Source organism: Linepithema humile, chromosome 5 (genome assembly GCF_040581485.1).
Source record: "Linepithema humile isolate Giens D197 chromosome 5, Lhum_UNIL_v1.0, whole genome shotgun sequence".
In the NCBI taxonomy this organism is placed as follows: domain Eukaryota; kingdom Metazoa; phylum Arthropoda; class Insecta; order Hymenoptera; family Formicidae; genus Linepithema; species Linepithema humile.
This window is the reverse complement of record NC_090132.1, coordinates 14599904-14626693: the sequence shown is the minus strand read 5'-3', so window position 1 is coordinate 14626693 and position 26790 is coordinate 14599904. Positions and strand designations below refer to the sequence as shown.

General features: G+C 36.3%; 1 protein-coding gene and 1 non-coding gene across 2 annotated transcripts in view; one reads left to right on the top strand and one right to left on the bottom strand.

Annotated features, from left to right (window-relative positions):
- Positions 1-26790, bottom strand: part of raskol (Ras GTPase-activating protein raskol) — a 270162-nt gene that overhangs the window by 223680 nt on the left and 19692 nt on the right. The window lies entirely within an intron of this gene.
- LOC137000291 (U12 minor spliceosomal RNA) lies at positions 11048-11197 on the top strand. The gene has a single exon (XR_010890583.1). It is a non-coding gene; the product is annotated as a U12 minor spliceosomal RNA (small nuclear RNA).

Below are 26790 nucleotides of genomic sequence, written 5' to 3'. Positions count from 1 at the left end.
AATATTTAAAATAATAATAAAATAGCAATATATACATATATAGCAAAATTATATAATGATTATACAATTTAAACAAAATCTGCATATATTTTACTACAAAATAGTTCTGCAGTAAAAAAAGATCAAGCAATTTTTATGAATTCTTGTTAAAGATGTTCGAAGAACTAAAGAGGTAAACGACCAGAACTGCTAACAATATCGCAGTGTGAGTCATATACTTTATATATTATATCAGATGTATCTAATTTAGTGTGAACTGGTTTTTATCACGATTTTCCGCTATCGTTCAGAATGAAAATGCAATTATTCTCTGAAGAGAATTAGGAATTTCCAGCTAATTGTACAAAACGGTTATTATGACGTAAATCGAATAATCAATTCTATAAATAAATTAAACTACGGAAAAATTTTTTATTTAATATTTTTAATTTTAAATATGCTAAATATTAATTCATAATTTTTTCATAAATTCGAATTTTACACATAAATATTACAAATTCCAACAAGTTTTCTTGTATTTATTTCGCGATGTTGTTGTGATATTTTGGAGTTTATGTAACATCTAAACAACATAGAAATCGATGCAACTATTGTACATATTATTTTACTTTTGACAAAACTTTGACGATAAAAACACTTTAAGTATCTGAAGATACCTGAAGACCGCGGTCTTCGCAGAGAATAATAATAAAAGCCGCCGACCGCATCGTGAGAAAGACCACCTTGCTGGCTGCTAAGAATGATATTAAGCATGGATGAAAAGAGCCGACCGATTTATAGCGGACTGCCATGGAAAAGAAGATAATCCAGCGGATGACAACTCTCTATACGACTCTGACGTCGACCGCCGCCGATTCATGAAACCATCGATGCATTTTATCTTCGGTTACAACGCGCTTCGATTCTTCTAAATATTAAAAATTTGTGGCGAATTATCTGAGAATGTGTGTGTATAGTGATAATTTCACAAGAATATTTTCTTGTCACGTTTCAAAAAGCTTTGAAAAAAATATAATACGCATTCGTCTAGCAAGACATTATCAATTTCCATACCATTCGACTTTCGCATTATTTGAGCAAATCATAATTTTATAAAAAAATTTGTTAGATTTGTCAGATTTTATCAGAAGATTTTATAAGAATTTTAAAAGTAAACACACTTGGATAGAAGCAATACTGTTTTTTCGACACCAAGATATTCGCTTCAGATATTTTTAAAGAATGAAATATTCACGCCCGCTGTCCGGATTTCTAGCTAGATCCGATATATCCCGAAAACCAAGTACTATATATTTTTCCACATCGGTCGGTCAATATATGTTCCGTAATCCAGCGCCGTGCAATACAGTTCGTTCACACCAGCGAGATTAGAATTCCGATGCTCGGTAGCGGAAACATAGCCTGGTCCCGAAAGCTGTGTTATCCCGAGAAGCCGAACACAGATTTACTTGTAAACAAGAAATGGCTCCGAAAGCAGTATTTTCGTGGAAAAAAAAACCTTTTTAGAGAAATTTCAAAGCGTTCTTTTGATCAGTAATGTTACATCACGAAACAAACTCCCGGCACATTTTATGCATACTTTACAGCTTTACGACCAGCGATGATATTTTGTAAATATTGTTGATGGCGTGTTTATCATCGTTGTATAAACGCGATATTTCAATATTGCAGTAAACAATTCAGCACGAGAATTAGTGTACTTAATAAGATGTGTGTCACGTTATTTTGTACAAAATAATTTGTTTCGTTTTTATTTACTAAATATGATAATATGCAGTTCCAAAAAATTTATCAGCATTTATTCTTCATCATTTTTCTGTTATGCTAGTTCTATTATCAGTTAGTAGTTGTGTCTTGTATATTTTGATATATTTCATTCTTTTTTAATGTAGCACGTAACTTATATTTAAGTGCTACATAAAGCAAATTCAAATTAGTCACGCTAAATTATCATATTTAAAAAAAAAAAATTTGATTTATTTGACAATAAAATAAGATTCAATTCTTGTACGTCTGGATTGATTAACTAATAAACTCAATTACCTCATTTATATTCTGCGGGAGTTAATTTGAAAAAGAAAATGAAGCGCGTATAAATACTCGCAAACTTAACATTTATCTGTGTTTAGTTTTACGCAATAGATCTGAATGTCTAATAGCGTGCATAAATTCATCGCCTATGTCACGGTTTTGAAATCCGTACAGCCGCAGTCGCACGGTAGTTCGTTAATCTTTCGTAAGAGTTAATTACCGGGAGATTCTCCAATTTCTCTTTCGTCCTGCGAGTGCCGCCTAAATCTCGGGCGCAAGAGTAGTTACCTAATTGGTAATTAGTAAAGAAGGGTGTACTGTGCCAGGAAAGTCGAGTGGTTTATGGCAGCTCTCGCGTAATGTTTCTCGATTAAGCAAAGTAAAATTTTTAATCGCAAAATACGTCCCTGTCTTTTTTTTTTTTTCTATGGAGGACAACACACATCATTAGACCCTTTTCATTTATCTGTATTGTCTATCCTATATACAAGATGATTCAAAACAACCTACTGTCCTTGAAGCGTTATATTCTTAAGCAAATTCTGAGACAATTTTTCCTTTTACAAAATTTTCTCCGAAACTTAGTTTTCGAGTTATAATTGAAAATAGTTAGCTACTTACTTAATGCATAATGAGACTGTCAAGTGTTAAGTTAGTCTTGTAACGTGTGCCTGCCCGCTGTACCGGAAGTAGCTAACTATTTCCAATTATAACTCGAAAACTCTAAGCTTCAGACCAAATTTTGTAAAAGGAAAAACGTCTCAGAATTTGCTCAAGAATATGACATTTCAAGGACAGTAGATTGCCTTGAATCACATTTTAATATTAAATCCTAATACTTAAATACATTTTGAAAGTTTCTCGTAAAGTTATCACCGCCATTTATCAATATGCAACTAAAACTTACACATTCCCCTATGAAAATATCATTTTAACAAAACTTCTTGTACTATTATTTTTTGAAGAGAAGCATTCAAAGTTCTAAGATAATAATATAATAATTTTGTAAAACATAATGTAAAGGTCTAATTAACAATGCAGAAATCAAATGAAATGTAATCTCCGTCGTAGAAATATCATAGTAATATTGAAAAGAAGACGAGCATTATAAAGCCTCTCTCCCTCCGGTTTTCGTCGTGAAAACTTTTCAAAGAAATTGTGCACCATCGCTCGTCTTGCTCGACAATAGCGTTGGTCACCGGCTGACCTCCGTTCAATGTTCGCTATTTCTATCTCCGCAGTTCACGAAGCTTTTGTTTCGAGGTAAAATAGATGATAATAACTGCGCCTGGCCGAGACGGGCAAAAATGCTTTCACCCCGCGAGCTCTTAGTATATAAAATTACGGATTTCCCTCGAAGCTCTTTAACTTGACCGTCCATTCTCCTACTGTCGCGATATTTTTTTCTCCTTGGTTTCGTTCATTGAAGTAAGTTCGCGAGGAGACGCATTGTGCCGAGATAGAGAGTCGTTTCACAGCGCCGTTCGACTTCAAATACATGCAAGACCATCTCATGCATTACGGCAGAATCATTAATATTCATATCCCACGGTATACATGTCAGTTAATAGCGATCTTTTTTTTTCTCCAAGTTTTTATTAACGCGTCCCATACTTTCTTCGCATTTACATTTTTTTCCTGCTGCCACAGCAGAAAAGTCGCATAAACGCCCACACAAAAGAGCCATCAGATTTTATAATACGATGGGAGATAAAGATCCGCATTCTCGATTCTCATCGCAAGTAATGACAATACTTCGACAACTTGGATAACACTTAGTGCTCGATCTTACGCCGATCTCGCCAAGTTCATTAACACGTCCTACGTGACGGAACAGACCGCGAGTCACCTCGCAACAATGTACGTAGGCCGGTAGACACATTCGGCGTTGTCTAGATTCTGCGATATCTCACCCACTCATCCAGCGAGAGCGGAAAACGTTTAACAAATGCACTTAAGTGCAAAAAAGACGAAAACAGCTGGTAGGTTGCGCTTTCCAGAAGGTTTTCTTCTCGCAAGTAATAGTTACCCTCTTTTTCTCCCCCCCCCCTCTCACTCCTATCGAGGCTCGTTCTTCGAGACGCTGTAATCGTAAATCGCGACTGTAGGGCCTCAAGGCTATTATAATTGAAAACTCTCACAATGCCATAGGTTAAGCTTCTTGGAAAGACGTACGAACTTTAAGACCGTCACCAAACGTTGCTAATTTAATAACCAGGGAGAGTCAAAGTGATTCGTCGAAGAAAGTCTCCTGCTCCTCTTTGCGCCATAATCAATGAAATTAATATTCCAGAAAATTCTTGAAAGTTGTGGAATATATGACAGCTAAACAAAAGAGAAAGGACAAAGCCCGGAAAGGAAGAAAATAAATGTACTAGTTATAACTTGGAATATAACTTGTTTCCTCCATAAAAGTGGCAAGGCAGTTTTTGAACAAGTAATTTAAAAACTAAATCTCCTAGCAAACTAAAAAATGAAAAAGAAAGATAACAAAATAATATATTATCTAATCTCTAATACACTTACTATCGATTTTCTTAAATGGTTTCAACAAAGTTTTCTGATTCACTGAAGAATCTAATAGCGACAGACATCTAGTGATTTCAAAAACGTATAAATTCATAAAAAAGTCAAAAAAATAATTCTACTATCCGCTATTTATTTGTCGTTGATGGACATGAAGATAAGCCAAGAGATGGCCGAGTTGCGGAAATAATTTATTTCCGTTATAATTTCGCAGACGATAACGCGATCATGGGAAGGACTTCTTAAACGAAAGAAGTGAGTTGCGCCGGATATGACTGGGCCACGCGAAGCGAAAAGTGGTTGCGCTTTCTACGACGTAGAATTTGCATGGAGAATTGCGAATTCCTTACGGACAGCAGCTTCTTCGGCGTTGTCGAGCTGTACGCCGATAGTTTGGCAGATTGAATTTTCGCACCAAGGCATTGAATAAAATTTATATCACCAGGACCGTCGTTCCTCCGCTTTCTCTTTCTGGGAGCGTGTACTGTGGCTTAATTTTATGCATACGGGGTGTGTCTGTGTAAACGCCGCCATAAAATTTGAATACTTGCATTTTTGCGACGAAGCTACGTCGTCGCTACGAAACTATATCGGAGATGTGAAAAATAAGAATGTTGAAATGCAAATAACGCCGAAGAAGATTTTAAAGAAAGATGCAATTGCGTTCTCCTCATATTGTTAGCGCAGAAAGTGAGCGAAATAAAATATCACGCGTGTAAAATTGCGCAGCGATACCCCGTGAATTTTCCAATCAGACTCGATAATAACGCAATTACAATTGGTTCAAGCCGCGCTCCGCGTTTTTGCGCGCGACGCGTTGTGCGTGAAAAACGACGGGAATAAATTAGCATGTAAAACCCGCAATTTCCCTCACCAGCGCTCCTCCATTCAGCCGCGTAATATTCATCGTCAGGCTACCACGGCTAACCACACACACTCAACCCTTTATCCTAAGCATAATCCCACTCCATTGTTCGTGAAACTGCGTAACGCCGCATCGTACCTGATTATACGAAGTCGATTTTCGTCTATCGAACGGACGCCGCATCGTGACCATATCGATTCATACGATCCTCCGATCCAGCAGATTCTCTATCGAACGCTTTATTGCCGAATTAGAAAATCGGAAGAGAAGTAACGCGTATATGTTAATCGGAAACGACATTGCGAAAGGGAAGAAAGAGAGGAGAGAGAGAGAGAGAGAGAGAGAGAGAGAGAGAGAGAGAGAGAGAAAGAGGAAATGAGAATGGAAAATAGAAGGGGCGATAGAGAGAGAGAGAGAGTCGTGATAGAGAATCGTTGCTATGCGGGCTGGAATATCGAGTGGTTCTAACGTAATTGCGATGGCTAAAGGTCCTGGGAGATAGGATATGTGCCCATGCGGGATAAACGCGATGCGTTTGACGTGAACGTAATTAACATTCGAGGAAACCTTATCGGTGGTTGTAGCACTTTCGCAGCGCTACATTTAGAGGCAACAATGCTTGCAATCAAAAATGTTTACAATCACAAAGTGGTATGTAATTAAAAAAAAGTTTCGTCTTTTTTTTTTTTTTTTTAAGATAAATATTACGTAAATTAGAATATAAATAATGTATTAAGAAAGAAAAAGTCTCCACAATTGTTAAATATTATTCATTAAAACTTCTATTAAATAATCTTGATTGAATGTAGCATATATTTTTGTGTCTGGCATATTTTATTGTAATTAATAAATAAGTAATTGAATAATAAATCAATAAAAATTATGTAAAAAATATAAAACCATGATCGGGAACTATTAAAATTCGCGTAATTACTTTCCGTATAATTGTTTTCCCGGGATACCGTGGAAAATCTATCGACACGCCCAAGTAGAAGGATAATAATTATTCCGGAAAGTTCAGTCTTATCTATTGTCTTAGAATCCCCCATCGCTCTTCGACGAAACTTCGGCGGCCATTATCCCAACAGAATGTAAATCCGATACAAACTGCGGTGCAGTTTCCACTCTCGTACCTGCTTAATCCAAACCAAGAAGTCCTTCAAGTTATAGGGTGAGATCGGCAGCGATGGAAATGGAAATGGTAGTAAGTTAAGAAGTTTGACAAGCAGGCAGCGTGCTGTCAAGAGTTTCGAAAAGATAAAGAATTGGAATCAAAAACCTAACAATAATAAAAAGAGAACAAAGAATTTTATAAAATTTATTTAAAAATAAACTTTTCTTATACTTCACTTAATTAATTGCATTTGCTTTTAATCGTTACAAAGTAATTATTTCAGTGCAATAATTCTAAATAATATATTTAAATATATTTAAACAATATTATTTGAATAACGAATAATAGCGATATAATTTAATAATTATGGTTAAAAATATATTATGACTAATTAAACAGATTTCATATTCAGAGAAATATTCTCTCATTATCATATTAATCGTAAAAAGATGCGAGAATATTTCCTCTATTCATCGATACAAAAAGGTATATATACGCTCTATTATTAAACTTCGTATTTTCCCAGTCGATTATTGGCAGCGTACGGTCGACGATTATTCGAAACTTGACGGAGCATTTATTCTCCGGCATATATTGCGTAATGAGATTTAATCGCACAACGGGCGGCGCATACAGTTACTCGACGACGAAACATTTTCGCGCGGACGCTCGCTCACTTGTTCGTTAAATAATTAAGCGAGCATCGACCGACAAAACCGAGCAGAATGATCTAATTTCCATTTAACACAAAACGCTGCTGAGTTTCTGGCGAGATTATACTCGCACATGATCAATCGGGGATTACGCGAGATAGTTGTGTTAATGAAAAGCATTCTAACGTTCTACTTGCTAACACGTTTAACATTCTAAGACAATCGATAAATGTTTTAACGATGATCGACGACAGCTTCTTCGTGATTGTCGCAAGACGAAGAAAATCAACGGATTAGTAGGCGACGACATAGAACAGTTGCCAGCATAGCGCCCGTACTTAAGACTCATTTGAATTTGTAAGACGCCGCGTTCCGGGCGAACAACTTTTCCCAAAAGATGCCGTGAAAGCTGTAACTGCCTCGACGCAAGAAGTGAGAAGAATTACTCCTTGTTGAAAGTTTGCGAATGACGAATCCACCACCGGCTCGCGCATTTCTGGGGAGAAGTCCGTGAGAACGGATGAAGTTTAGATGAATAGGGTTATTCAGTCCGACTTACTCGATGAAGGTGTCTTCTGTAATCGAAAGTACGTACGTGCGCTTTCGATATCATGAGAAAGAGAAAGCTTCGAGAAAAACAAAGAATCTATGAGAGAATCAGCGGCCAGCTCGATGATGAAGTTCGATAGAAAGTCCCCCTATAAGCACATTCGCATGGATGTTGGCAATCGATATCGTCCATTCTCCCCACGTGACGTGGACCGAATCAATCCCCTTGAGAGTTACAATGCGCTCGTTCGTTTTCAGACTGCGTCGCCCCGCGCGTCCGCGTGTCCCTGCATTTCGCGCGAGGTACACGCGTTACCAGGATACGTTCACTGGCTACCCTCTTTTTCCAAGGGCTACGAACCACCCTCGACGTGACGCCGTCCCCGTTTCCGAATCATCATCTCGCAATAACGAGCGATAACGCAAATGTGGTGGAGATCGAGTGACGTTGAATTTTATTTAACACATTCGTTACCGCTGTAATTGAAAAGAACCGACTAATCCACAAATAGAAAATGATCCTTTTAATTTTCTGATTATGCCTTTTCCATTTCTATTGTACATTGCGTACAACACAAAGTTTAATTTTAACATTGATTTACTCTCTTAATCCATCATGTTATTATGATTAGTGCAAATTATGCAATGTCACATATATGTGACGTATAGTAACAAAAGAAAAATTAAATTAAAAATGAAGAAAATTGTACAAAAAAGATTTTCAATTCTATATTTGTTTTCATAAAATTAAATTTCTATATGTAGAATTATTTTTTATATATTATAGAATTATTTTATATATTATAGGATTATTTGTTATAATATTACAATAATAAATAAATTGATACAAATACATTTCGTTGTTAAATCATTTAAAACAGCACGTTAAACGTTTTTCTGCAAATTAGTCGTTCTTTCCGTGTAGTCAACGTTTCTGTTAATTCTGTAAACGAGTCTCGTAACAAGAGATCGTTGGTATGCTAGGTCTTCCTTCACGTAGCGACAATATCAACGAGGAGAAGGGCGCGAAGGGTGAGAACGCGGGGACGTTTTAATTTTGCACGCGACGACAAATTGCGTCCCTCGTTATTTAGGGTGGCAGCGCGTTTCTCTCCGACATCTGTGTATTAGACAACGAAGTTGGATTGCGTGTACGTAGGCTCGACGACGGAAGCACTTCTCGCGTCGTACCGCATCGTTTCCTAATGCTTCAACACGTCAGCGCTAGCTTGGTTAACTATGACCAAGTTTGTATACGAGAGAACTTTGCGACGGAAATAATTCGATTATCCGTCGTTAACTGCGACCGAGATGCAAACGTTAATCAGGTATTATCTATAAACAAATTTACAAAGAGAGAGAGAGAGAGAGAGAGGGAGAGATGTGTCATAGAATTAAAATATAATACAATATAAGAACGAAACATAACAATGAGAAATGCACATTGTATTTTATTATACTTATCACATTTTATTATACTTATAAAAATTAGTTGCAGTATTTGAATTATTTAACAACTCATGCTCGGAATGTATCCCTACATCTTCAATTATTCCGCTGCATGATTGTCCCCGAAGACGCGTAGCGTCGGCAAGGCGCAACGATGACCACTCACGAATACAGAATGCATTCCAAACAATGCGCACACTGGTGCACATAATGCGACACAATGATGTCGCAATCGAAGATGGATACCATATGGGAATAAAGAAGGCGGAGAAGTAGAAAGACGTTGCTCGAGTCCCTGTTGCGCACACATGATGCACGTACGAAGGGAAAAAGAAGCGAAGCGCAGGGAGAAAAGAGGCGTCGGGTCCGCCGAGAGAGAATGCAAACGTGTCCGGGACAATGTCATGGGGCGCATACAATGTCGAAGGCGGAGCCGCTGGGGGTGGGTGAACTATTCGCCGTGCGACGACTACGCGTGTATCTCGGAACGTTGTTAAAAGGGAGGTAATTAGTTACCGCATGCAAAAAGAAGAACAATCTCACGAATACTACGCGTTAAACCGAGCGAGATAAGTTGGAAAATATTTCATTTTAAATAAAATATTGTAATATATAGAAAAAATATTATTCCCTACATTACGGGTGGATATAAAATTTAATCATTAAATATGGATAAATTCGTATTCATGAAAATCAGAAAAATCCAAATATAAAAAAATCTTCAAGTTAGATAATGATAAAATAATTTTAATTATAAAATAATGTGCGCTTATTTATATTTTTAATATCAATGCTTGATATTAAATATATTTCATTTTTACGCGTAAGAGTAATATAATATATAATATGTAAAATATATAATAAATTAAAATGTACTAATTGAGAATAATATACATAAAAGGAATTAGCAATATTTCTCGAACATAACGAAAATGATCGTAGTGAAATATAATGTAATAATAGAGTAGATGTGACAAAAGAAAGGAATTTAAGATATCTTTGAGCGTTTTGTTATCATCGATAACGGTACTTCATTGTTCCGCTTGGCACTATTCAATGAACAGTTAAATCAATTCGTTACCGGAGCAAGTTGATAAGGACATAAGCCATAGCAAAGTTACTGACTGAAATGTTCAAACGGAACTTGCCCAGCCAGCCGCGCAATTTTAATAAGCGTCGCGCATAATGAGACTAATATCATTATGAAGCGTTCATTATGACATAATGAAAGTATTAGAGTGCGCTTAGCAGCTTCGACGTTTTCGTAGTTAGATGCGCCATCAACATAAGGAATTCTTTCAGTTTTGTTCTCAAAAAAATAAACGGTTCTCTTTTGCCTTTAATGCTATCACCAATCGAATAATCACGTCGAATGATCAAATAAACAAAATAGGAATAAATATTAAATATTAGGAATAGAAAATTGGAATTATTTCATTTCAGAACAAGAAAATGGAATATATTAACGTATCATGAATTAAAAATTAAGAATTAGGAATAACTAATACATCTCCTTTGTTTGAAGTAAAATAATTCCAAATTCTTCTCCCTAATATTTAATATTCATTCCTATTCCTAATATTTTCTCTATTGTGCGCAGGACCTTAAGAACAAAAAAGTATCGTATACAACATATATATATCAAAATTAATTTTGATTAATAATTTTAACATGTTTCTTTTACGAGGCGTAACGTTATGCAGATTTATAACGTTAAACTTCGAGGAATGTGCGTGTGGCGATATAAGCAACATATAATACCTGCCACGCTCAACAGATGGCAAGATTGTTCCAATGCTATCTCGTAAGAGGAAATCCATTCCACGGATATAACAAAGCGGCTAAGAGTTCGACGAATTCGTGCCTTAAACTAATGAGTAAGGAAAATATAGAGCTTTGGTAACGCTTAGCTATGCTCAACATTAAGCGAACCAATTTTTGAAGGGGCTCAGGTCGTCCCAGAGCTGCGCGAACTACTTTTTCGTGTGGCTAGGTGAAGCGATCTACCTCGTAATCGAAATGCAAAGTTTAAGATAAAACAGAACGTTGATGTAAAAAGATGTTCCGTTGAAAATTTGATGCTCGATTGAATTTTTACATGAAAGAAACTATAGTTATCTCTCATTCTCTCTCTATTTAATATATGTATACGCATACATTATTACAAGTAAAATGTTAAATTCAAAACAAATTTTCATCGTACGATTTTTCAAAAATAAATTTTGCTTTACTAAACTCATCATATGTATACCTAGATTTTAATTATTCGTATATTATTTCACAACTATTTTAGATAAGCATTCTGCCGATAAGAAATCTTTAGTTCACAAGTCATTCGCTCATTACATTAACACGCGATTCGTAGGCTACTCAGTTATTTAATAGTCCATCGATATATCGTCGATTTGCAGAAGCCTTTATTCTTTGTCAATGTCTATTTTTGTCGTGTGACATAAGTCTTTCGTAATTCCGAGCTATAATTCCGTGTCTCGAATTCCACGTGTGTATACCTCGTCATGATTCACCATTCATGACCAGACGTATCCCATTAGTGTTAATAAAACATCCTCACACAAATATAGTTTCTTACTTCATAGAATTTCGCAAGGAAAGAGCGTCGACAGTAATTTCCCCGAAAGTGCCGATTACCACATTTTGAATATTAAACAGACGTAAAGTGGGACACATTTCTATTCTGACAAGTGTTCGTGTGAAACGAGCACGACAAATGATTTTTGTTCGATAAAAATAAATTTTCTGAATAATAAAAATCTAAATTGGATAAACTTCAAATCTTGCGATTAACAAATGTATCGTGAAATAAATTTAATAAATATAATATTTATTAATAATAAAGTATAAAGTAAAAAATTAATGTAGAAAGAGGCGCAATTACATATAAAAATATGAAATATTCGTCTCTTTAGATTTCCAGACGCGGAACAACGTCGGTTGTTCTCGCTCTAAGATATCGGTATCACACACAGCCATAAAACATAACATGCATACATTTGTGCGTATATACGCGTCATGTCTGCGTCTCGGTTCGCGCTTTTATCTCGACAACGCGTTCGGCACTCCACCCGGCATTTTCCGAGCAGAGAGCGTATTACATACGCAAAAGCTTCGTAACGTAAGCGCTATTACGCACGCTTGCGTGCGCGCATGTACGCATGTATGTACGCTACGGTGCTCCTTGAAAATCCGTTCTTGAAGAGGCCAGACGCGGATCTTTATCGAGACTTCCCTCTCACTTCAGCAGCAGCCGGAATGCTGCATCGTGCATTTCAAACGCTCCTTTCTATTTTTTCACCGCGTCCAATTTTCTCAGCTTTTCATATTTCTACATTGATCAGAGGGAAGGTCTATAGACACAGCGATGCCGATGGCGGCATCCAGTGCGTTAATATCATATTTATCGATACCAGACAGCTGTTAAGGGGTGCATCAAACAACAAATCGTAGCAGTCGACTGATATTACAACGGTAGATCCAATCGGCGGATCCTATATTTCCGTGTGATGTCGGATTTACGATTGCAATCCCCCGATCATATCGCACGAAAAAAATTGTTGGATCCGCCAATTCGTGATCCCCCCATGAAATCCGCGCGATTGCAGCCTATGAATGCGCGCGCGTACGCGTGTATCGCGTTTGATTCAAATTTTGTACTTTCGATATTTGTGCAGATATTTATAATTTTATTGCACTGGACTATTTTTGATATCAAGGACAGTGATTAATGAATAATTACGCCAATTTAGTAACAAAATTCTCATGAAAAAAATCTAGCTTTGTTAACAATGTTAGCTATTTATTTTTACTTTATTGAACATATATCTAAAATAAGAATAAACTGCACAGAAAGGTATAAAAAGACAGTGTTTTAAATAACAGATTCTAGAAATAGCCAAATTGATAATAATTTTAATTGCTCTAAAGAAACTGTAACTTTAAAACAAAGACATATAAATAAATTTATCATGAATTATTGTATAATTTAAATAATTCATAATTAATTTCGAATGAGATGTGTTCTCAAGACGCAAATTTGCAAATTCAATTTTTGTAGTTTGTGAAAGATTATTAGACCGCAAATTCAGAAGTAGACGTTAATTTTGATCAGTTGGTGGAAGAATCGATTATACTTCCTTATTGTATTATGCACGTGTAATGGATGTGTGTACGTAAATATCTCGTGCCTGCAATTTACGATAATCTATTTTAGTCGGCGTTCGTATGGTCGATAACGAACATGATCCACACGCGCGCGCGCGATCTCGATCTTCTCATAGGCAACGGGACTGGTGGCTGCATACTATCGTATCGTAATGCGGACGGCGCGATGCTAGCGATCATCCGCTATCATCCCTCGAAAATCCAGGGGGTTGTATGGTCATATCAGGGGTCGTGTAGGGGTCATCGCGTAGGCGGGAAGCTTCTCTTTGTATGGATAACGAGTTTGCGTCCCGAATACAACGGACCGGTTATTAAATTACTGAATGGAATGTAATACGGTCTGAGCTGCACTACATAACAGAGAGAAAGAGAGAGACATTCGTGAGATAATATTGTGTCTGAAATTAAGTTAACGAGATAACATGCAGAATGTCATTAGACAAATGCGCCAATTTGTCAAGTTGAATAACACTATTTGTCACCTTAATGTTACAAAATTTTGGGAGGACGATTCACGATTTATAAATTGTCTTGCAAATCAAAAGAATAAAGAGAAAAAATTATATACCGAATTTTGGACACCGATGAACGATATTTATTTCAAAATATTGAAAAATTAAGATTCGCAAAATTTTATAAATGTATTCAACACTTTATCGTTTATATGACGCGTTTATAGCACTGTAGTAATATAGCTTGCAGGCAGAGAGGAAAAGTGCTAAAAACTGCAGTATTAAAAAACTCTATGATATTACGCCATTACGTAAACTATCATGTCGAAGAATGACGATCTGAAAATAGCGCGATCGCGCATTAGTACAGAGTGCAAGCAGATTAAAGCGAAGCGCGTGATAAGTGATTCTGTCGGCGACGCGAAACTGGTTTCACCGATGCACCGAGAGTCTGTGAAACTCGTGCACGGTGCGCGTGGGACAACGTACTGACACGTCGGAAATTTTGCGGACTCGCCACTTCGAGGTAGGGAATTAACCCAACGACCAAATGTTCTCACCGACGAGCGGGGTTTCTAAAGTGCAAGTGCAGTAACTGTAATTGCATTTACTCTCTTTGCAAGCAATAATGTATCGCATTCTCACTGCAAACTTAAGAGAAGATTTCAAGATCAACGATAAAGTAGAACAAATTTCTTTCTCAAATCTTTTCCACAAAAAGCACCCATATAAATAAATTCAACGCATAAAAATTTTTTTATTATGTTAAACTTTTGGTGATTTCTAGAGCGAGAACATATATGTCAGAGTCATAGAATATATCCTAATATTTTATAATAAAAAAATTTGTTGTATTTTTGTTTTTACAAGTAAGTTTTTCAAATATTTCTTGTATACAGACGTACTCCAATGGTATTGAAAGAATTCGATTCCTTACTTTATTTACAATGCGATATCTTTTCGATAGCAAACACGAACTTTGTCTGACATGAGTAGTGAATATTGGCCGAAATGATTCTTCAAAAAATGAATTCGAGACATTATCTGCTAAGAATTTCCGTTCAAAGTGCGTACTTCAGGTTTAAATAACGTTTGAAGAAAGCCGCTTCTTTCCTGGTAATGATGGGTCAACGACACAAAATTGCATTACGGGACAGTAACGTATGAATACCGTGACATCATTTACAGACTTGTTTTAGTGCAACAAATTGCTTACCGTTTACAAATAAAGTAAACTTTAAAATCATCGTTTTGTAAAAATGTTAACATTTTCCTTAAATTTTATTATCGTTGTATTATTAACTGGTATTTTTATTGACCTCTTAAATAACCTCATTTTTATCATTCTACGAATATAACAACTGTCATAGCAGTATAAGTAGATAATAGTTTTATCTGTTTATACAATATAAAGCATTTCTCCACTTTTTGTCGAGCTTCCATGTAAAAAACACGTGGCATTGTTGCATGGTCGGCGATATTCCGATATTGAGATTACTGCCATTTAGAGATCGTTCACGAAACCGGGCAATTAGATCTGTCGATCGAGAAAGAGGAAAATTGTTCGTGTTGGCATGCAAGTGACAAAGTCGAATACATCCGCTTGCGTTGAGTGGATAAGTGCATTCTTGCGTGTTGTCTCCGCGAAAAAAGAACGAACTTTACATTATTACATAAATGTCGCTCGTGATTGCGCTTAAAGATATAACTTTTCAGATTATCATCAATCTCTCCAGAAATCAATATTATAGAACTTTGATTTTATTGAAAATCGATAGCTTTAAATTATAAAGTAATACCAGAATAGTTAACAGTCCGCAGTTTAATTTCTATTTTTTTCTTTAATATCAAGTAATATAAAATTACACGTTCCCCAAAATTTTTACTTTGATCTCTAAAAAAAGAGAGATTCATAAATGAAAGTAGGCTGGCATGTTTGATATCAGACGTTAAGTCTTGTCCTTTTTTTACGCAGCGTGACTTAAAAGGCGGTACATCTAAAAGATGTGATCCTGATACAGATATTCTATAAGATATACGCCTGCGCGATCATTTTTATTACGACGGGATCGCGAAAAGCGGCATTCTAACGGGATAAAAGTGACTGCAATAAATAAGTCGACGTGAATTTGCATTCAAAAAGCTACTGTGGCGTGACACACGCGTGGTCGTACTTCTTGTCCACAAATGCGATAAAGGTAAAGTGATAACTCGTGGAAACCCGCTGGTGCGTGCTGCTTTTTTTAAATTTACGTTGTCGGAAACATATATAAATATTTTTTCAAACGACCCTTTCACGGTTTATCGGTGTGAAGCTCTCGGACGAATACACGTGCGAAATTGCAATACAAGTGCACGCTTTATTACTGAAAATTAATCGCTCAACGAAAAGATATCGCAAGGCAAAAAACGCGAGCCAAGTGATCCATCACTGGCAATCATTGCTAAGCCGCGGCATGTATCGCGCGTTTCATAACGCATTTAATTTTTCGGAAGGGCTTCAAGAGCGTTATCTCTCTTGGGCGCGATGGGAGAAGTGATTTATCTGGCGAATTCCTCGAATGAACCCGCTATTACGTGACGCTCTCTAACCCCGACGGACAGACGAACGGACGTTAACCGTGACAAATGGACACACATGCCGTATCGGGGCAACCCTTTCACATCCCGATGTTTCTATCACACCCTAATCGCAGTGTACGGCCCGCAATAGTCACGTTCCTGCGCGATTTCGCCGTGGAAATAACCGCCCCTGTGACGCGCTCGCCCACGCGACTCCCACGTTTTCATTCGCGTCCGCGGTAACATGGCGGTGACGGTCCCACGCGACCGTACGCTACTATCATCCCCGTTCAGCCCCTCCCGCACGCCCACCTAGTAAAATGTGTCCCGCAACGCGATAGCAACCCCGCAGAATTTGTATCTCTGCATGCGCGCGCCTAGATGTTGCTCGTTTTGGGGACCTGACGAGCGATAAACGAGAAGTCGACGAGCAAGAGGGACAAATGTTGCACTATGTTGCAACCGAGTGTGACGTATCCCTAAGGGGATGTTTGCGCGTGCATCCCTAGTTTGCAGCTGGTTTTGAATGCGACTCGACATCGACTACATGATTATGCATAAGGCACGTAAATATTACAAAGTTTCACGTTTTCACGGAAAATATTGTATACACATCGCGCTATGAAGATGGCGTATTTAGAATTGCAGCTTTCACTTATCCTTACATTTTTGCACTTGAAACAAGATAAGCCCTTTTGTTCTCAGATTAAAATTACTCTTGAAATTTATTTTATAATTTTTTCTATTTTTTTTTTCACAACTTTGATAAAACATTGATTAATCGAGAAGATTAACGTCACTATCTTTTTATAAATTTATACACGCTGCATTTTACGTCTTTACGCGCTATGCTATATTTATTCATTCAGTCATTTCCGCAATTCAACATTATCGTGTAAATGCGACGGTGCCACACGTCTTTTGATCTTTACGAGAGGCTGACAGCCAGGAACGTAATCAATGCATAGTTGTGGTATATTATAAAGACGGTAATAATCACGTTTTTGAATCAAATACCAAATCACGTGCTTGTATTGCCCATAATGAATAGGATACGAGCCTGCAATAACACCAGTGGCTGCCTCTGTTCAGGTCAGGGCTGAACCGCTACAGAAGCAGTAATCTCTTATTAACAGGGAGGATCAAACGGTATCCGGAAAGCACGCGTTTTTTCCGTTGCTTACTTTCCTCACTTTTGCGCATCTGCGCAATTTATAAAAGCTGCGCATTCCCTCAATCTATGAATTTTACTTTATTTTATCTAGAAAATTATTTAATATTCTACAAAATTTGATAATCTCTTACGATCGCTTACAATGCTATAAATATCGTCTCTATACTAAATATAACATATGTATATTAGCATATAAATATATTCTCCAATATTTTCATACGAATAAAAAAAAACTAGTTTACTAGAAACTCTGAGATTATTACTGTTGATCCACATGTCGACGTCTTTAATGGTTTTATAACGCATCGTTCCGTTTTTATGGCAGTTCTTCCATAAAAGACACTGTAATAAGGGTAAAGCTACAGGCATTAACGACCGCTGTTTTGTCACGGATTTCCTTTGTCGTCGGCGTGCGCAAGAAAAGTCAAAGCCATTTCCCAGCAATTACTATTCTATTTGCTATTTGAATTTTTAACGTTCGCATGAGCATCGTGATCCGGATATCAAAGGAACAGTCACTTCTGCACAAATCTTCTTCAAATAATTCGTCATTTCTGCGTGTACACTTAAACATTACTACGTAAAAAATAACTAGCTCTTAATTTGCTATGTTAAAAACTGACATTTTTCTTCGATTTACATTTTTGACTATATTTTACATTCTTGTAAAATTTTTAGTATAAATATCACAACGCAAAATTATTTTTATATAACATTTTATATTTATTCTTTTTTTAGCTTAAAAAAATTGCTTAATAAACAAATATGGAATAAAAATACTACCAAAGGTATATTTTACCGCGCATAAAACATATGTCAAAAATGCTTTATACAGATTTCTACCTACCAGATGAAAGCGCTCTGCCAAAACAAAATTATTTACGTACGCATAAAAAGTAATTAAACTATTTGTTCTTTAATTTCTATATCCGATACACATAATATAACCATCAAAAAATACAAAATAATAAAAAATTTAATATCTATATTTTCTAAATTTATAATTTATATTTATATGTTTTTATTAAATCTATTATATTTTATATTTATTTTAAGTTTAATTTTTATTTTAGACTTTGGAAATGATCAATCGGCATAAATTCGCCAAGTTCTCGAGAATCTGCTGTCCGATAGAAATTGCTTCAAAACTGTCTGGAATTCACAGATTATGATTGCATTGTTATCAATCAAACTATATCTATGAATACTCGTTCCGTGACACAGTAATAATGGTAACGAATGTCGTTCGCAGATTCTTGCGATTAAACGGGAAAATGAAATGCGCGCGTGCAACTATTTCGCTAGCATTAATGACGGGATGACGCTTATTACTTTTCCGGTAGACAAAAGCACATCGTACACGCCTTACGGTTTAACTGTAAGTGCACACCGGATGGCGACCGCGGGTAGATAGATAGGTGCAACTGCGGACACAAAGTACCGGAAGCGTGCTCGACGTGCGTGACACGCATCGCGCATATAGGTGACATGCACTGCCGAACGTTCGCGCGCGCAGTGCTCGCGTGTGTGCGTTTACAAACCGTTAAAAGCCACCCGCCGGTAGTATTGCTCGAAATTTTGCGGAGAAAAAAAGGAGAGACATCGTTTAGAGCATTGCACGCGTGGGCGTGAATATTTTGTATGCATCGATACACGCCAACAGTTGAGCAGCGCACTGACGTCAATGTAGTGCACGAATTCCCGCCCTCCGTTCTCTCCCTTCTTTTTTCATTCGACGAGAGAGAGATAGGACGAGGACGTAGACCACCCTCGCGATCGTGAAAATTGCAAAGCATTTCATACATTCCGAACATTTTCGCTGTGGTGCAAAAATTTACGCGCCATGAGTCGTCGAATTATTTTATATGGCCGACGTGCTTTTCAAGTTATGAAATGGGCTCGTTATATCAGGCGAGTATTGTAGTAACATTTTTTTAATTTTTTTTTATTTATATTGTGTGCTTCTATGCGTACGCACATCCACACATGCTCGCATACGTGAGTGGAAATTATTCGGCGTTCTTTTCGCCGAAGAGAAGCCGCGTACCTCGGCACATAAAACACATTTAAAATTACATCGCAGACAATACATCCCAGATTACACTCACTTACGCAGCAAACAATTTGATTTTTCGCTGCAATTTCGCAGATGAAATGTATTACAAAATCTATTTCAAGTTTATACTTGCATAAAGAAACAAATATATGCTAAAAAAAAACAAAAAAATAGTAATAGCAATCAATAAAGTTTATATGATTTGGTATACTCGTGAAATTTGTTTTATAATATAATAGTTAATATTGCACAGATTTTTTAACACATATTAACTGACAAATATTGAGCGTTTAATCGATTTAATACGACAATTTTATAAATATTTAAAATTTTATTCATGAGCAATTTTAAAATCAAAATCTCTGTGAAGCTTCTTGCTTATATTACGTTCTTCCATTCATGTTATTTACTCTACTGACTTTGTATAAGCTCAATATTATTCAGTAATGGTACACCGAAATAGCTTATCGAGAATGGTACGAAACGTCGATGCGCTTAAATTAATCCTAATTAAATAATTTTCATCAAAGCGCGCTTGCGATGTGGGGATAAATAAATGGCTCGGTACAAACGCACTGTTCGCTAATATTTTTAACAGAGCCATCTCATTCCGGCCAACATTTGTGCTATTCGACGGCCGGCCGCGTACAATCTGTTGAAATGGATTGCTGAATAAATCGCCACGAGCGATATTGGAAATAGAGCGAAATACTTCGCATAACGAACATCAAAACGGAATAATAAATTTCATGTCGTACGGGCGATTAAAAATTTGCATCTGCGCATCGCCATCGAGAAAGTCTAGCTTACATAATACACGTAAACGATACAGAATGCATACTTTTCTTTCTCTCACTCTCTCTTTCTCTCTACAATCATATGCACTATTAATATTTCACTCGACGATAAAAATGCGAATCGTCACGCCCCCGCGTTCGCAAACGGCATTAAAGCTATATAATAATAATGATAAAAGCGTTTGTTTTACAATTAGAATAAAAGGTATCCTTTTCATTTCGGTATTATATTACAAATCAACAATGGTCTTTTTAAACAAGCGCAGTGCAACAGTTCCTTCTACTTAACATCGCACTTAATGCTGTTACAAGTACAATCGCGTGAGTCTGCACTTTGTTTGCTTAATGTAAAGAGTTTAAAGTGTATCTTCCATTCGAGATATCTCTCCCTTTGCTCCTTCTACCTTTTAAATGTGAGCATATTTTTATTTCAAGTGCAAAATATACATATTAAAAAATTTTGCAAGTCAAATAATACAAAATTCCATTAATATTAATTCTAATGCCACTATAACAATAACTTTATAATAAAGATAGATCGAATGTAGATATTATTATTTCTTTTATATTTTTTGCTTCCGTAGAAACGGGAAAAATATAACTAAGAAAAATAAATATAACGTCGACATGTGATCAGAGCCAGATACAGTCATGTTTGACATTAATAGCAGCGAGAATGCAACGCAACTAATAAATCTCATCCTCCTGCTACAAGATATTCCGCGAGTTGACGGTTTGAGCCGGCGCGAACTTTTCGACGCGGATTTTTCATCGAATCGAAAAATTCGCATATGCAATATCGTCGCGTCGAACCGAGCGCGCGCTCCCCTGGAGGAATATGTTCCAGCAAAAAATTTCGCGTCCGCAGAAACACGTGGCATGCGGCACTTTGCACGGAAACGCGCGGATGGAAACAACGATGGTATCTCTTTGACGTGTGCGACGCCCCCCCTCGTATAGTCTCGTCAAATGAAATTCCATGCTGCCATACGCCACAGACGACAGAGATGTCTGAAATATACGGAAAAGATGAGAGAACTTTTATGCGAATTTGCGTCTCGAAAAACGTGACCGCGCCGCTCGATTCCGTCAGTGAACTCTAAAGACTGCAGCGCACGTAATGAGACGTGCGTTTTCCAGGCACTATAATATTCTTATTATCAGCATACAAATATAATTGCTCATCTTATTATCATTCGCATATCAAACGAATGATAAATTTATAAAAACATGCTTGTTAACAGCCACGTTTGTAGTGTCGTATTTTATTTACGGATAAATCTCTATACACACACTGCAACTTTTCGGCAGAAAAATATGATTGTGTATAAAATAATTAACGTTTCGTTTAAGTTCGTTGATTATGTAGGTACTGTCCGTTAGTCGGCAACGATAATTTATTCACTGATATCACGAGACAAGTATTGGTTATATGAAATCCGATTACGTAGTCGAGGCTCCGCTTAACGAACATAAACAAAATGTTGATGAAACTCGTTACGGTTCACCATATGATATTCATCAGTTGAAATTGATCATTCTTGTTTCGTTACCTTGGCACGAATAATTCAGTAACGGAATTTAAAAGTTTTTATTTAAATTTACAATATAAACTCGAAAAATTACAGTCTTGTAAAGACTGAAATGCGAAAATGAGAAAAAAAAGTCCTACAATTCTGCATTCGTTTAAAGATTCAATTCCAATCAATATTATTACTATTTACGTAAATGTCGCTAAAAATTTAAGAACGCGTTATTGGCTCCGTTTAATATTTATAATTCTATTATATAAATATAGAAGTGAAAAAATAATTTCCGTGCGTCTAATTTTTGGAGCTATAAATATATTTATACTCGCTGAAATTATAATGATCTAATTGCTCATGTTCTGAATTTGATTCCAAAATGTATGGTTATCGTTAACAATAGAGCAAATTGCCGGAATAACTAGGATTAATCGAATAACTTGAGCGAAATGTTAACCATTATTATAGACCAATATTATTATACAAATTTGTTATAGAAATTTATTCAAATTTTACATGTATCGAATCAGCAATCGATTAAACGCCCGAAATGAATGTTATTAATACGCGGTTAACCAGCGACAATTCAATTAAATGCTCAATATTGAAGAGACTCATCTGGCACATTTCACAGCACAATTATTCTATAACTTGGAAAATGTCTCGCTTATACTTGTTACATTCGTGCAAAATAATAAAAGAGTTTGTTTTACAATGAGAATAAAAGGTATCCTTCTCATTTCGGTATTATATTCCAAATCAGCAACGATTGGTCTTTTTAAACAAGCGCAATGCAATAAAATTTCTAAATAAAACATTGTATTCGCAGTATTAAATTTATAATTTTTACATCATTTTTTCAAGGGTATTACAGATAATTCATCGATCATTTAACGCAACGGTAGCAAATAAACTTTTATGAAAACTGATGCAATCAGTTCTCAAAACAATCATTTATATTCTATGATTCTATGAGTTTCCGGTTATCTATACTTGGACGAAGTATGCGAAATATCGATTTTCGTATAAGCAGATTTTGCCTGCTTGCGTGGCACAAACATCGCACTTTATCAGATTAAAGTGCGAGAATCTCGATAATGTAATAAGGAAAATCCACAGTAATCACGTGATCTTCTTTCTTAAAACATTTTTCGCGGTAATCTAAAATGGCATTAAAAATAATTTAAATCATACTTGTCTAAAGTAATATTTTTTTACTTCACATTACATATTTCTCAATTTATAAAGTTGTAAGAAAAGCATTGTAAGATAAAATTTAGAAAGAGCTGAAAAAATTAATTCTATATACATATATTTTTCTCTTTTATTTTTTATAACGAAAACTTATAATCTGACTTAAAAAATAATTAATATTACTATGACTTATATATGCGTCTTCTAATATAAGGATTACAGCAACTGATAAAACTGTCTACAAACTCACAATGTCGTTTGTAAAAGAAAATTACGACAAGGAACCTATGGAGAAGTGTATAGGAAGAAGAATAAACCGCTTTATCCGGAAAATAATTAAGCTATAATCTATCGCAGGAGAAATTTTGGCTGGAAGCACTTGAGTTACTCAAAGTTCCATTAATTCCTAATTATAATACCTTTCGCACGATATTGCGCATAATGACAGAGATTCACAAGCAAGTATTAAAATTTGATATTCTAGCATTAAATAGTTTAGCGTTTAAACTTTGTAACTTAAAAGTCAGAATTTAAAAAGGCATCAAAATAATAAAATATTAAGTAAAATGTTAAAAGTTGAAATGAAATATTTTTCACAAACGGGTGTTTTACGTGTTAAATAATAATTATGATTTTAGTGGCTAGTAAATGGCCTAAGATGTAAGAATTGACTCACCAAGGTACTTGATAAGTGTGTTGTAAAAAAGAGGAATCTTGACAAGAAACTTTCATCTAATCCACTTTACAAAATCTATAGCCTCAGGCAACGAACCCGCAATAATAGACCATAGTGTGTATGCTACCCTTATCACGCTCGTGCAGAAGCTCGATTTTCTCATTTCCGGCGATCGAATCTTTCACGAAAACTCCGAACCTCTATTATAAAAAAGATAAGAGTTCTGAAAGCTTACTCCTCTCTTCCCAATATTGCTGTGTGCTACAAAAAAATAGTTTAAACTTTCAATTGCGATTTAAAAGATTAACTAAACGATTAAAGATACCTAAACATCTTCCATAAAAAATATGTCAAGCTTGCAATCGACAAGATGTAAAAGCTGCAGTATTGCCGAGGAAACAATTCTATTAAAAAGGAAGTAATTGGAAATCGAAAAACCTTCAAACGTGAAAACATTGATTTGTTCGTCGAAATTGCCGACTGCGGCCAAATATCGTACTTCTCCGCTTATTGTCAGACCATTTTTCTTGACTTTGCTCTTTTCTTCGATTCTTCGCGTTCTTCGCGAGATTTCATTTTTCCAAGTTTGATTCTCAAAAATAATTCTTTTCACGTTATTATTTCGAACTGGACAAAAAAACGAGCAGAACTGCCAGATTAAATACAAGCAGCTTTAATAGGATTGGACAGTATTTTTTTTAAATCACGTCGCGGAGCACGAACGGTTCTGACGAATACCCTATTAATGGGCTTTCGAAAATTTCATGGAATTTTAATCAAAGAATATGCACAGCGCCAATTATCGGTGATCCTTTTCGTGTTCTCCACACACATTCCACACTTAAAAATTAATCAATTTATCAATATTGAAACACAAATAGATCAAGACCGGATACGTGATTCCGTTCTAGATCAGTCTTTTTTTTATTGGAAAGGCGGAATGCAATATCTCGAGCTCTTCCAACGAGATTTGATACAGTCTGGAAGATATTAAAGATGGGTTTATTGACGTAGCTATGCGTTAATAAAAATAAAAGTTCGGAAGAATCGGAAAGAAGAGATTCGATAATGAGACGTTTAATTGTAAAAAATGTACGTATAAAAACCGTTCTATATCCGCCAACTTTATATAAAAGGTTATAAGTATTATTAATAGAAAAATGACTAAACAAGTTAACAAATATATTTGTCAAAATTCGCATGTATCATAAATCCGATTTTTACAAAGTTAACCAAAATTCATGCAACATGTTCTAAATAAATCAAGCAAGAGCATGTAATAGGGGTGCATTAATGAACTCGATCGAGAAAACAAAGATAACTAGCTATAGGAGCAAACATACAAGGAACGTTTATTTATGAGGCCAAAAGTGCCATCATAGCACACCAACTTCTCATGGACACACCCGTGCGATAACAATACGTGACAAAATGTTCTGTCTATAGTCACAACGCCAATGTATATACCTTATGCAGATATGTAATCGCGTGGAGTTAAATGTGCGGGAACAAATTTGACGAAAATGCTAAATATGTATACAAAAGAGAAGAGAGAAAAAGTTGTGCAAGCAATTTGTCATTGTCTTCGTCAATAAATCATATTTCTTTCAAGTTTAAAAATACTATTCAAATAAATTTTTGCAAGTTTTTAATCTTCTACTCTTATTTTAAACTGTTGTGTTTACTTTTTGTCTAAATAATAAAGCGTTTTGTGCAATCGCTCTTTGCGCATAAATCATAGTCTAGCAGAAAAAATAAAAAAAGACAAGAATCTAAATTGAGAAATAAGTGGCGCAAGCTTGGTGCCAAAAATATGTCGAAAGGAAGTTGGCTGGAAAGCGAAGTGTGCGTAGGCTTTAAATCGCTCCCATCATGAATTTATTCTCGTCGTTGTCGTCGTTGGATGCAACATCATTCCTCACGCCCGCGTTCTCGATTTGCAAAGAGATCGGATGCATTCGCGAAATTCTCTCGGTTCCACGAGAAGCAGGCCACGCACATTGATGTATTCGGTTCTTACGTGCTCGTGAGACGTTGTTAGAAGAAGAATATGTACCGCCGGTTTGATAAATTACAAGACATGAAAAGGGTGTAACGAAAATTATAATTAGCGTCATAATGAAGCGCCATGTTAAAACGATGACATTTCTCCGGAACAAACTGTTGTATTTATTTTTTGTCTAAATAATAAAAAGATTGTGCAATGCCAAGATCGTCGATAATGTTCAGTGATTATGACGGATAAAAGAATGACGAAAGTTGGACTTTTTGCAAGAGATTTATAAATGATATCGGTAATCTCATCTCGCGCGAATTGCCGTGTAAATATATTCGTACGAAATGACTTCCGCACTTGTCGAACGCTTTGTCTCTAGTCGCATGAAACTATACGCGCGGTCGCGCGCGCAACCGGTTCGAAAACCGTTTGTTTTCTTAATCCTTTCGCTTATATTACGCGGAGACTGGGGGATAATAATGCCCCGACGTGAGAACCATGCGATAAAACACGCGATTACACGGATGCGGATAACGTAATTCCCTATTTCTTTGTATGAAACGCGCGATGAGATACTTATAAGATCGTGACGGTCGTATTTGATCCAGACGAAGAGACGAGACAATTAAAACGCCGCTGTTGTTGCGGCGCCCGTCACGGTCGAGATAGCGGTTTATTAGCGAGAAACTATCATTGTTTTATAAGTAGGTTCAAAGATGGTTCGTACAAGGTCGCGCGCGCGCGTTGATCTTCGTGTGTGTCGTCGCGGATAGCAACCTTCGATAGGTGGATACTCCCACCGGACACGGAATTCCACTTGTTAGGCGAGACGCCCGCACAATGAGAAGCGCCATACACTCGGAAATCACCGACACGTTCGCGAAATATTATATACGCGTGGTCCCTCTGGATCGTACAGACGCAACATGCACAAAATACACAGTAATGAGAGATCTACGGGCCGCGAGAAACAGACAAGTATAAATCATGA